Source organism: Gorilla gorilla, chromosome 5 (assembly GCF_029281585.2).
Source record: "Gorilla gorilla gorilla isolate KB3781 chromosome 5, NHGRI_mGorGor1-v2.1_pri, whole genome shotgun sequence".
NCBI lineage: Eukaryota > Metazoa > Chordata > Mammalia > Primates > Hominidae > Gorilla > Gorilla gorilla.
In genome coordinates, this window is record NC_073229.2 from 73277468 (window position 1) to 73292123 (window position 14656).

At 34.9% G+C, this 14656-nt stretch overlaps 1 protein-coding gene across 5 annotated transcripts in view; it reads right to left on the reverse strand.

Moving 5' to 3' along the window:
- HMGCLL1 (3-hydroxy-3-methylglutaryl-CoA lyase like 1) overlaps positions 1 to 14656 on the reverse strand; it is a 146908-nt gene that overhangs the window by 47683 nt on the left and 84569 nt on the right. The window lies entirely within an intron of this gene.

A 14656-nucleotide genomic window follows, 5' to 3' on the forward strand; every position in this document is an offset into this window, starting at 1 on the left:
CCTTCAAAAATTTAAAACAGGTTAAATGCTTGAAGAGGTTAAAGAAGTGAAAGAGTTTCCCCAAAGTTTCTTTTATTAATTTCACAGTTTGAGGTCTTAGATTTGTCTTCCTTGAGTAATACCCTACAGAGCAAAAGTGGACAAATTACATCAACTTAAAATAATGTAATTTTAAGGGATTTCATCTGCTTAAAAAGCTTCTGCATAGCAAACAACAAAGAGACAACCCACAGAATGGGAGAAAATATTTGAAAACTATCCATTTGACAGGGATTAATAACCCTAATATACAAGGAGCTCAAATAACTCTATAGGAAAAATCTAATAATCCGACCAAAAATGGAAAAAAGATCTGAAAAGATCTTCTCAAAAGAAGACATATAAATGTCAAACAAGCATATGAAAAGGTTCTCAACATAACTGATCATCAGACAAATGGAAATTAAAACTATAATGAGATATCATCTCACACCCGTTAAGACAGCTTTTACTCAAGGCAACAAATGCTGCTGAGGATGTGGAGAAAAAGGGAACTCTCATACACTGTTGGTTAGAAATTGTATTAGTACAACCACTACGGAGAGTGGTTTGGAGATTCCTCAAAGTAAAAACAGAGGTACCGTATGATCCAGCAATCCCACTGCTATGTGTATATTCAAAATAAAGGAAATTAGTATACCTAACAGATATCTGTACTTACATGTTTACTGCAGCACTATTCACAATAGCCAAGATTTGGAAGCAACCTGTGTCCATCAATAGACAAATGGATAAAGATAATGTGGTGTATAGACACAATGGAGTACTATTCAGCCATAAAAAAGAGTGAGATCCTGTTATTTGCAACGACATGGGTGGAACTGGAGGTCATTATGTTAAGTGAAATAAGCCAGGCACAGAAAGACAAACTTCACTTAGTCTCACTTACTTATGGGAGCTAAAAATTAAAACAATTGAGCTCATAGAGATAGTAGAACAATGATTACCAGAGGCTAGGAAGGGTAATGTCGTAAGGAGTGGGAATGGTTAATGGGTATACAAATATAGAAAGAATGAATAAGATCTAGTATTTGATAGCATAACAAATGACTACAGCCAACAATAATTTATTGCAGGCTGGGCACAGTGGCTCACGCCTAGAATCTCAACAATTTGGAGGGCTAATGTGGGTGGATTGCTTGAGCCCAGAAATTCAAGACCAGCCTGGGCAACTTGTGAAACCCTGTCTCTAAAAAAATACAAAAATTATCTAGGTATGGTTTTCATGCCTGTAGTTCCAGGTACTTGAGAGGCTGAGGTGGGAGGATGACTTGAGGCTGGGAGGTTGAGGCTGCAGTGAGCTATCCAGCCTGGGTGACAAAGTGAGACCCTGTCTCAAAAAATTTATTGTACATTTAAAAATAACTAAAAGAGTAGAACCGGAATGTTTGCAATACAAAGAAAGGATAAATGCTTGAGGTGATAGATACCACATTTACCCTTATAAAATTATGTATTGTATGCCTGAATCAAAATATCTCATGTATCCCATAAATATATATAACTACTATGTACCCCCCAAAATGAAAAATAATAAGTGGGATACAAGAGACAAGTGAGATCTACACTCTTATAGTAGGCTCAGTCTGTGTAAGCTAGTGAAAGCATGCCCTATTTCAAGGGGCTACTTGCAACTTAGTTCCAATCTATTTTTTTTTTGTCATGCAAAAAAAACTTTTGTAGACAAGTTTAAAATTAAAATTCACAAGAAAACAGAATTTCAATATGAATTTTCACAATTTTGGAAAATAAGCAATCAATCTTATCTATCTACCTACCTACCTACCTACCTATCTATCTATTTATCTTTGTTCACCAAGACCAAAGGGTAAAGCAGTATTAATATTCGCCATAAGATATTTATTTACTAGTGTTCTTTTTCAATTGAATATTTCAAGTTAAATGCTCAAGAGAGGCTCCTCCTTCATCTGCCTCTCTCTTACTGTTTCTTCCATTTTTTCCCAGTGAACACACAAATTTCCTAAAAAAAAATAGTGCTTTTATTTCCACTTCTTCATAAAGTAGTCACATCTTCCCACTTATATGAACTCACTCACCTGGAATTTGAGACAGAAACACACTTCTAATACTCTGATTCTACAATAAGACACCATGATTTTAAGTAAGCAAACAAATACTATTACCACTTTGGCAAACATTAATATTTGTAAATCACAATTATTTTGAATTAACATGGTTTTAGGCATACCCTTAATCCTTAGGGAGTTCTGTGTCTTTTTTTAAAAGAATGCAAATGAGGCAATAATGAATCAGGGTAAAATTTAAGAAGTTGCTTTCACCTCTTTATTAAAGTTACATCTTAGCAAATAAAAATAGTCTTCCTTCTTTTTAATATTTCATATTTTTTAGTGGATTCAGCCATGGATATTCTTTTAAAATTACACCGTTGGCCCCCTTACAGCTGAAGTGGGTATTAACACTTATAACTCTAAGGTCTGTTATCTATAAAGCCTTGTATATTTTCAAAGGAAAGTGTTCCAAAATGTCTATTTAGAAAAATAAATAACATTTTCTTTCCTTTCAGAATAGAAACAGTATTCTTTTAATTTGGACCTTCAACTGAAAGTCATGGGTTTTGGTTACTGAAGCAAAGGTTTCCTTTAAGAATGTTTACTGAACTGAAAACATTTTACTAAGAAATGTGAGCTTTATTTAGTTATCTGTAGTTACTGTGAGATCAAAGTAAAAGGAACATAATTCTCAAAGCATCCTCTTCAAACCTCAACTTTTTTTACCTCAGGAAATTGATGTCATGAAAATATTTTCCATATCCCGCAAGAAAAGGTCCCCCCCCAAGAAATTTCTCAAGGTATTCATATGCTTAATATAAATAAATTTAAACTTTCATATGCAAATAAATATAAGAATGTTATGAAAAAATTGAAAGAAGGGAAGAGCGATTGATAGAACTCAAGGAAGATACAGTTCGAATCAGGAAGATAAACGAAACATGTATTACAATGATCCCAATCAGAAGAAATCTACGGAATCATGGGCCTCCTATAGGAAAAGAAATAACCAAATTTCATTTTTATACAAATAATAACCTGAATAAATTGAAAAATACACCAATTTCTTGGATGGGTTGACTGAATATTATCATTAAGTCAATTCTTTGTAAATTATGTATTTAATATAATGGATATTTGGGGGATGTAGTTTTGAACAAATTTAAATTCAATTAGACAAAATACACATAAAAATGATCAAGAAGGATTTTATTATATTTTATTTTTTGAGATGGAGTCACACTCTGTCATCAGGCTGGAGTGCAGTGGCACGATTTCTGCTCACTGCAACCTCTGCCTCCCAGGTTCAAGCAATTCTCCTGCCTCAGCCTCCCGAGTAGCTGGGACTATAGGCACGTGCCGCCATGCCTGGCTAATTTTTGTATTTTTAGTAGAGACGGGGTTTCACCATGTTGCCAGGATGGTCCCGATCTCTTGACCTCATGATCTGCCTGCCTTGGCCACCCAAAGTGCTGGGATTACAGGCATGAGCCACCACACCCAGCCAAGAAGGATTTTATTAAAGGACTAAGGCGTCGTGTTATGTCAGATTTAAAATGTAATATAGAGACACATTCATTAAAAGTGTGGCATTTGCACGAAATAAATAGACTAAAGAGATGGAAAGACACAAGATGAGTTGGGTTGAAATCCAGGTTCTACTATTTTTCAAGTAGGAAACATTGGACAACTTCCCTAACCTTGCTAAGCTACAATTATGTCATTTTTTAAAAATAAAAAGTTAAAAAAATTACTTCATGGGATTGTCATGAGGACAATATAGAACTCAGGTAAGACATGATTTTAAAAATTATTAATATCAGCTATTGTTATCACAGAATAGAAATTCCAGAGACAGACCCAATTTAAGCACGGTATGTGTCATGGATGAACATTTTGTATTAGTAGGGAAAGAATGGGTTAGGTAATAAATGGATAAAAATGTGTTTATATAGAAAATAGATTCTTATCTTGCACCTTGAATAAAAATAAAGTCCAGTTGGGTTAAATATTTTATTGTAAGAAATGAAGCCAAAGAAAAGATAGGTAGTCATGTACCTCTTCTTGGAGTATTAAAGATCTTTCTAAGCATAACTCCAAAAGCAGAAGCCATAAAGGGATGACAATGTGGACAATCCTTGGTCCTCATCATATGTGACCCATATATAGCATTTAACACCTCTTTCTTCTTGAAACCCTTTTTTTAGACTCTAGGGCTCAAGACTCTCTGTTTTCTCTTACTTCATAAATCACTATTTCTCAGTCTCCTCAAAATACTCTGCTCTGATCTCTTAAGGATGGAATGTCTCGGTGCCCCATTTATCATCTTGTACAGTCTGCTGGATTTAAATATGATCTATATGCCGCTTATTATATCCTCACTGAAGACTTCATATCCCTTCCCAATTCTTTTATATGCAACTGCCTACTCAAAAGCTCCATCTAGATGTGTAGCAGATTTCTCAAATATAACATGCCCCAAACTGAAATTCTAATATTTGCCAGCAAATATTGTCCACTCATAGCCTTTTCCATTTTGGTTGATGGCAGTTTCGTCCTTCCAGTTGCTCACTCGAATGTCTTTGTGATCATTTTCTTTCCCTTTTAGACACTCTACATCTAATTCATCATGAAATCAATTCAAATTTAAAAATATACTTAGAATATGCTCACCACCCCTATAGTTACCACATTTATGCAAACCATCATTATTTGTTTCCTGGACTATTGCAATTGCATTCTTTCTAACTTGTCTCCTAATTCTTATTTGCCCCCTCCTTATAGTCTAGTCTCAACAGAGCAGTCAGAATGATCCCTTTTGAAATGCAAGCCAGGACTGCTCAAAACCCTGTAATTTTTTTTTTTCCATTTCACTCAAAGAAAAAGCCAAAGGATTTACAATAGCCTTCAAGGATCCTCTCTTACTCTCTTCCTTACTCACTTATCTCCAGCCACACTGGCCACATGTTGTTTGTTGAACACATGTTAGAATCTTGACTGTAACTATTCCCTCAGACTGAGATGTTCTGTTCCCAGTTGTGAAGTGGAGTAATACCCACATCTTCTCCAGTTCTTTGCTTACATCTCTTCTTAAAATTGCCTTCCCGACCACTTAGTAAATACTGCAACCTGCCCCCTTTCACCACCCCTCCAAATTTCCCATCTTCTGTATCTTATTGCACTTTCTCCATTTTTTTGCATAGCTTTTATCACCAATTAATATGCTCTAAAATGTACTTCTATATTGTGTGTGTGTGTGTGTTGGGGGGGGTGTTTTTAATCATCCGTACTCCCCTGCCAGAATGAGCTACTTGAAGACATGACAATGCTTTTTATCGTGGCTGTGTGCCTAGAACAGTATCTGATAGTAGTAAGCATTCAAGATATGTTTCTTAAAATAAATTCATAAATTAATAAATATAAATGTAAAGCACATATGCATTAAAACACAAAAGCAAGCTTTGAAAAATAAACCTACCATATATACATATATACGTTAGACACCTTAATATTTAAGAGATAATATCTTATATAAATAGCTCTTAAAATTTGTGAGGAAAAAACATTTCAATACAGAGTAGACAAAGAACAAGAACAACAATTAATTTAAAAAATACAAATAATCATTAAACATATGAAAGAACTGTTCAGCCCCACGAAACAAATGCAAATAGAAATTAAAATGGCATATCAAATGCAAATCGAGTTGGCATACATTTTACATTATAATATAATCTCTAAGTGAGGTTTGCTGAATTCAGCAATATTATATAAACCTAGTGAGTGTATAGGCTGGAAATAGCCTCTCTAAAAACCCTTGACTTACATAATATATCAAAAAACCCCTAATGATCTGATATTTTCCCTGAAAATCCATTCTAAGATGAATAAAATATTAGAAATAAGAATGTTCATTAAAATTATATTAAAATAACTGCTCCCAATCAAAAGTGGGATCAGTTAAATTAACATACACATTTAACATACACACAAGTTAAGGGTAGGCTATGTCGGTTTTAAAAATCATGTCTGGAAAAGTTTCAATAACAATGCTAATCATAGTATATTAAGCAAAATAAACATGTACCTCATTCCTATAACCTATATGCACATACATACACAATATGTATGTGTGTGTGTGTGTATATATATATATATATATAGTCTATGAATATATATGTAATATATATTAATACTTATTTTACTAATTTAACATGTTTCCTCTGTGTGGTAGAATTACAAGTAAGTATTTTTTGTGATTTTCCATATTTTCTAAATATTTAAAAAATAATTTTTTTAATTATTGGAAAACAAGCCAATAAACTCCACTACAACTGCTTTGGTCAAGAATAAAGCAGTAGATGTAAAATGTAGGTTTCATAGTACACACTATTTTATTTGGCAGGCAGGCCTTCCAGAAGTCTACTTGCCCAGGAGGCTGAGATACATCTAAAAATTATTCCCACAATATTTTGGGGGGCAACTCTGCAGCATGTTTGTGGCCCTGTGGAAGACGAACTCATAAAATATGGATTATTATCATTAGCAAATAGGTCTCTGCATCTGTTCTCATAAAGCTGGCAATGACTTGGAAAGATCAATATTTTAATGACATCCACCTATTTTCCAAACTTGCACCCTTAGAATCATCACTCACTGTCCTTCTCCCAAACCTTTATCTTTTATCACCCTCACCTTACATACACTCACAAGCAATTCTTAGTCTCACTGCTTCTGCATGGGAATAACCTCTCTCATATGATTCTTCCACCTTATCTCCCCCCTTGTCAGTTTGGGCTGCTATAACAAAGTACCATAAGCAGGGTGGTTTATAAATAATAGAGATTTATTTCTCACAATTCTAGCAGATCTAGAAGCTGGGAAGTCCAAGATAAAAGTGCTGGCAGACTCAGTATCTGGTGAGGGCTGTTTTTAGCTTTGTAGATGGTGCCTGGCATCTTCTTTCCTCCTACCATGTCTTCACATGGCAGAAGTGGCAAATAAATTCCCTTGGGCCTCTTTTATGAAGGAACTAATTCTATTCATGGAGGAAGTCCTAATCACCTCCCAGAGGCCTCACCTTTTAATACCATCACACTGGTGATTTAGGTTTCAACATAAACATTTTGGAAACACAAAGATTCAGATCATAGCACCCCTCATCATTTTTCACCAGGAGCAACACTATTGCAACAGTGTTCTCTTTAGTCTCTGGGTCTCTGGTCTTCAGACCTTTTGTACTTTTTTTTACAATTTGTGTGCCTTTTATTTATTTTTATTGCTTAATTGCCCTGGTCAATCTAGTAAAAAGTTTGTCAATTTTGTTGATCTTGTTTGTTTTTATATATACTTTAAGTTCTGGGATACATGTGCAGAACGTGCAGTTTTGTTACACAGGTATACATGTGCCATGATGGTTTGCTGCACCTATCAAGCCGTCACCTACATTAGGTATTTCTCCTAAAGTTATCCCTCCCCTAACCCCCTACCCCTTGACAGGCCCCGGTGTGTGATGTTCCCCTCCCTGTGTCCATGTGTTCTCATTGTTCAGCTCCTACTTATGAGTGAGAACATGTGGTGTTTGGTTTTCTGGTCGTGTGATAGTTTGCTGAGAATGATGGTTTCCAGCTTCATCCATGTCCCTGCAAAGGACATGAACTCATGCTTTTTTATGGCTGCATAGTATTCCATGGTGTATATGTGCCACATTTTCTTAATCCAGTCTATCATTGATCTTTACAGTACCCAGGATAACAGTCCATCTTCTAAATAAAATTTAGATTAAGTTCTCTAACACAAAGCGTTAATCAAATGATCCTTGATTAAAAACCTCCAGTAGCTGTCCACTGTTTTCAGTATTAAAAAAAAATAAAATAAAGACGAAAACAAGAAATACTTCACCCCAGGTTTGCTTCCAAGTATCTCCCCTGGGTTATTATGACACTTTAAGTTTGTCTCTGCTCCTACTGGAAACTCTCCAAGGTCAGTAACCTGAGCTTACTCTTGTATGCATCCTTCCTAATACTAGACCACTTCACTCTTTGAATTAGGTATATGCATACATACATACACACACACATACAAACATACACTCGTATATAAGGTAAATAAACTGTTAGGCAGAATAGAAAATTTTTCAATACAATGTATGAAAATAAAATGCATAATGCAATTTTGGGCTAGGAGGACAGAGGGTACTATGATTTTTACATTTCTTGGGAAATCTGTTAAAAGTTCCATTAGAAAAAGACACAATTTTTATAAAATAGTATTACTTAACCTGAAAAGTCTTTAGTAGAAGTATGTAGCCATACATGATTCTTACAGTTAATCATACTTACACAGATTTTTTTAAAAGTTAAGTCAGTACAACAAATTTTGAATGTGGATAAATACAACTTCCTGACTATGCAATTTGACATGATTTTCACATTTAATTTGATAGATTAAAAAATTATTGAGGAAAAGGATGGTGCTTCATCACGCTTTTTAAAAATTAACCAGTTTGCCTAACAGCAGAGAGACTTTCACATAGAAGATAACCAATAAACCGTTTTTTGGTTAAATTAGTATTTTTAAATAATTCATAAAATAATTCTAAATGGTCATAATTGATAGAAATAATTTATATTGTATATTATGCTCTCTATTGAAGAGAGATTTTAAGTAAATGGAAAAAAACCTGTCACTTCTAGAAGAGGGTTCCAACTGTTTGACTTAAGATTATTAAATTCTCCACATCCTCCATTCCATTGGCTTTCATTCTTTAACCTAACCTTCACCGATACTATTAAATAAGTCTGGTATTCTAAACTGAGAAGTAATTTTATAAGAATGAGCCACTGTGATCTAACAATATATATTACTTCTATTTAGTCTAAACCCAGAGTTAGAAATATTTTGGCAATATATGAGAAAGTTGTTCAACTAAAAAGCTAAGAGATTCCTGAATTTGGGCTATTGGAGTTATCAGTGCTTCTAATTGTGTGTTTTGGGGGTGGTGTGTCTAAGGGCTGGGCATATAACCATTAACTGGTTATATTACATTAAGCTAAAAAAACAGTCATGTGATAATAGTTTATGTTCAATACAACACTGGCCAATTCAACCCAATGTTCCAAAGGAAAAGTCTGTGTTACATTATATTCAGGGGCAAGAATGTATGTGCATAAAATTTCCTTGTAAATATGAACTTTCAAGTGAGAAAAAATTGAAAATGAACATGAAAAGAAGTTTTAAAAATAAAAAGCTTAATGTGTTTTATGCAAATACCATGGCGTAACAAGAAAATTTCCAAATTAAGGCCATATGTGTTAAGAAGTATGCGACAAGTATTTGGTTAAAAACAAGATATTGAAAACAAGATTAATAAGATGAGACATTTACAGAATGGGTAAGAGGTGATCAAAAAGGTAATGGGTTTTGAAATTTCCATCTCTTATGCCAAGGGAAGAATCGTATCATTTTCTGGCCTCAATTCTTACTATACTATAAAAGCCAAATTTAAGCCCCCAAAAGAAGAAATATTAGACTGAGAAGAAACTAATAGTATTAATAGATAAGGCTTTCTTTTCTCGAAGGTGATAACAGCAAGAAAAAATCATTTTAAAATTAAGAATATTTATTTTTAAAAGGTAAAAATTAACCATAATGAGTTGTACTGATTTTAAACTTGCAATATTATGTCTGAAGGAAATAAAATAACAGCTGAAACCTAGGATTAATGTCATACTAGGTGCAATTAGTGATAAAAACAAAGAAACATCCATATCTTTAATTTTTGGAATTACTATAATCACACTAGTTTAATTAAAATTGCCAAGAAAAGCAAACAAAATATTTTGATTAACTATATTTGTTTTGAATCTAAGAAATTTTCATATAAAGGGTATGAGCATATACTTTGATTTATCTTCTAGTGTAACAGAATTCTTTTGCATATGAGGAAATGCAATTATCCTAATATCGTATTCTGTAGATAATGGAAAAGTCAGTGAAAAAATTGAAATACCCATTAGGAGGACACTGGAGAATTTCAAGAAAATGAAGCAGAAAACCATAACACTTGGCCCCATGGAAAGTGAAAAGCTACCAGCCATATTCTCCGTCCTGTAATCTCTCAGTTTCATGAGCCTCGACTTTACTTGTCTGTGTATATCTGCACTCGAAGACTCTGCCTATGACCTTTTCAGCCTCTGGATCCCAAAAAAGATGTTCTAACTATCAGATACGTGTTAAAGAGTTTCCTTGGTCCAGTGAGCTGTGACTTGTGAGAATGGAGATCACAATGTATATTATTCCCTGTGCCTACCCTTTTATCCTAGAGTATCAACCAACATAAATTAATGGTGCTGATGTAAGCATGGAAACAATGATTTACAAAACACAACAACAACAAACAAAAAACTGTTAAACTGTGATTAAAAAGAAAATCAACAAACAAAAAACCCTTCTACTGATGAATCCAGTGTTCATTCTTTTTTACTTTTCTGACTCAGGAAACACATTGACAATCAATTTTTCTACTACTTGCCCATTTGATCAGCATGGATGAAATGCTGTGGGAGTGGCAGGGTGGGTTTAGACATGTTTACTTTCTTGGTGAGCTTGAAGTTTGTGATCTAAGTATAGTCTGTTGCATGGAGATTAACCACTTTCATTTTTAGCTTATTACAGTAGAATCAGAACTTTTGTATGTGTTATTTTTAAATGTTGATTAAATGAATGTCAGTTTAAAATTTCCTGTAGCTCAGAAACAGCTTTTTCCAACTATCCATATTACCTGTGGATATCTAGAAATAGATGAAGATTATATTATCCCTAAAGACAAAAACTAATTGATCACCTATTGCCAAAATCAGAGAGATGCTTATATTAATAAAAAGATGTTGGAGATGAACTAAAGCAAATAGAAGTATTAAAATGTATACCCATTTTTTTTTACCACTGATATAAACAATCCAACCACTTGTAAAAAACATATATAACGGCACTTTGTTCATCTTTGTTCATTCAGACTTCTGTGGCTCAGGAGCCTTGGTTATACACACTTGAAAATCCAACAGTCCAACCACATGTATTGTTATCAAGGCATCATTCTAGAAATTCTGTATCTCATCTCAGTTTTGCACAACTCAGGGAAGTAGACACCATTACATCATCCATTCTTACAAATATAGAACTGAGAAACAAAGAGGTTTATCTGGCTAGTAATGGGAATTTAAAAAATTTCTTCTTGAGAAACTCAAAAACAAATTATATGAAGAAAGATTTGCTATTTGGTAGCTTTTAAACATGGTTTATTAAGCAGCACACCAACATAGCACATGTGTACATATGTAACTAACCTGCACGTTGTGCACATGTACTCTAAAACTTAAAGTATAATAAAAAAAAAGAGTCAATCTAAAAACTGAAAGCTTTTGATGTAAAAATTAGGTAAATAATTTGGTCTTTCTAAAAGAGAATAGTAAACATATGAAAAACATTATGAGAAAAGGCACATTAAAGTTTATTAAGCTTAAGAGAAAAAAGGGCACATAGTACTTCAGAAAAAGAAATGTAAATATTGCCTGTTCTTTGTCTTTGTGCTACCAATCAATGTGTAGCTGTTATTTCAGTATTGGATCTCATTTGTTTCCTCATTTCAGTGGAGAAAAATAGAGGCTGGGAAATTAATTAGATTAAACAGTTTGTTAACTGGCCTTTTACTTAGGTACTTGGCAGAAGGGTGAAGCTAAATTTTTACATTAAAAATTCAGATAAGTTTATTGGGCCACATCCGTTTCTTCCATTACTAAAATGCTGTACGTTTTGTCACCTCATTTTCTTGCTCTTTTGGTTTTGAGGGATTATAAATATCCCACACTGGGATCGACATGCTCAGAATAATTTCTCTATATCAAATAATATGATAATTATTCTTGAATTCCATACAACCATCTCTGGTCCCATAAATCATATATTTAAGTAATAAAAAAAACAATAAAACCCAGGAACCCAACAAAGATCCCTCAGATCCCTCTACTACACTATTAGTGTGTGCTTTCCAGACTGAGGGGGACGTTCCATTTATAACTTTCATTTGTTTCCTACCATTGTGGCCAAGTTTCCACTTATTACATGTCTCCTTGCCTTAATATTAACTTCCAGTCTGAAGCACTGTAAACTGTTTCTGCACCCCTAAATTAAAGCAAACGATATCTAGTCCACATCCACCACCAATCTTACTAGAAGCCACTTCAAAGATTCCATTTTTTAAAAATGAAGTATGGCCTCTGCTTCCTGAAGCCAAGGTTGGCCCTGTTCATAATGAAGTCAGATTTTCTCTGATTCTCCTTCTATTCAAACACTGACAGTTTTCTTCAATATATTTTCTTCTTCTCCTCTAAAGTTAAACCTGCTTATTGTGTTTTTGTTGTTGTTGGAAGAGGGGTAAGAAGAGAGCACTGGTGAACACCTCACTCAGCGCCACTCAGGACCAGTCCACGTGTGTTTGCAGTGCATTCCAGTACCACATGTGGCTGTCTTTCATAAACATAAAAGTTTCAAAACATTTGAACACTGTCTCAGTTACATACAGTTTCAAGAAAGCAGTTGTGTATATGTCTTTCTTATGATGTCAGTGCGTTATCAAACTCTATGCCAGCTGATGGAGGAAAAGACAGAAAGCTCTACATCTCTGCTTTTTGAACATTTTCTCAGTCACTCATTTATAGTAGCTTCTCTGGCCTCATATCATGTTGCTTATCATGCAAACCACTTTTACTCTCTTATCCATGTATTTACACTGTGGCTATAAATTAAGCCCTGGGGCAATGTAACACAGAGTATACTATTGCTTTCCTAGCCCCCTTCCCTCCCTTCTGCCCCAGAGTCCCAGGCACACAACAGAGCTTCTGCACATGGTAGAAAACCAGAAAACACAGATCCTCAGATCCTGACAATTAGACAGACATTCTAGTATCACAGGAGCCACTGAGGGGTACAGTATCGATCTCTCCCCTCACACACACACACACGTGCACAGAAACACACAGATCTCAAATAGTTTAGCGTAGGCCAAAGATATGTTCCTTAAAAAATATATTTATATATTATATATTAACATATAAAAATACATTACAATATATGTATATATTAATAATGTATATTTTATAAGAATATTCTTCTGGCACTTGCAGTGCTACTAACCCATAAGTATTTGAAAATATCTCATCTGCTTAGGTCTTTCCAGTTCTGCAGGTATGTGAACTTGAACCCTAAACCCACAAAACGTTGTGTAGTATAAAGAGATACATCCTATTTCTCCTCCACTCATAGCTGAGACCATGAGACATGAATATGCTTGCTCTCTCCCTTTATGGGATGGATCTTTTGCTGATTCACCCTTTGACTGGGGGTGTGGTCTTTTGGGGAGTCCTGTCCTTACATATGTTCTCATTAATGTTCCTCATCTTGCTTCGGCCCAACGTTGTTTCCTGTCCCCTGTATGGCTGCTATAAGATGGAAAAATGGCCCAGAATTTCAGTCCGAATCTCTCAGAATATAGAGACAATGCAATTCAACCAATTTAGCAAATTTCATAAACCTTAGCTTATCTGAATACATTAGTCTTCTTTTAATTACTGGGACATAATCCTCTCCTCCTCCAAGGACTTTTGCTCAAACGATGTTTCATCAGCTTAAAACATTCTTTTCACACACGTGCACACACACACTACAACACATACACACCATTTTAGGATTAGTTCCTTCTCTTTTTTTTTTTTTTTTTTTTTTTTGAGAAGGAGTCTTGCTCTGTCGCCCAGGCTGGAGTGCAGTGGTACGATCTCGGCTCACTGCAAGCTCCGCCTCCCAGGTTCACGCCGTTCTCCTGCCTCAGCCTCCCAAGTAGCTGGGACTACAGGCGCCCACCACCACGCCCGGCTAATTTTTTTGTATTTTTTTTAGTAGAGACGGGGTTTCTCCGTGTTAGCCAGGATGGTCTTGATCTCCTGACCTCGTCGTGATCCGCCCGCCTCAGCCTCCCAAAGTGCTGGGATTACAGGCGTGAGCCACCGAGCCTGGCCCCTTCTTATTCTTTAGATATGATTGCAACAATTACTTCTTCAGATAGGCCTTCCTTAACCATTAAAACCGCATTGGGGTATTAGCGATGTTTTGTTACTTGGGCATTTTCAAGAGGCAGACATAGTCCAGAAGCAGAAGTTTGGGGTCCCAGATCTTGTTCTATAGCCCTTTATCCTGAAGACCTAAACTGTCATTCATTCTATAATAAATATGCTACACAAATAAATGATTACTCAAAGTGTTAAAATATAGAAGATATATTCATACAGAGAAATGAGAGAGAGAGAAACAGCCCTTCAGAAACAATAACTTCCAGTTGCAGCTGAACACAGGATACTGAAGTGCTGCCTAGTTTTCTATTGTTTCAGAAACTAGAATACCTAGGGAAGGAAAATTGCAAAAATTCCCATGCCCCAAAGACCATGGAATAACATTTTCTCTTTTCTGTGATTCAATAGAACGTTCTTTTCTTGCTGCCAGAGGATAAATAAGGATTTGTACACATATGTTACAAA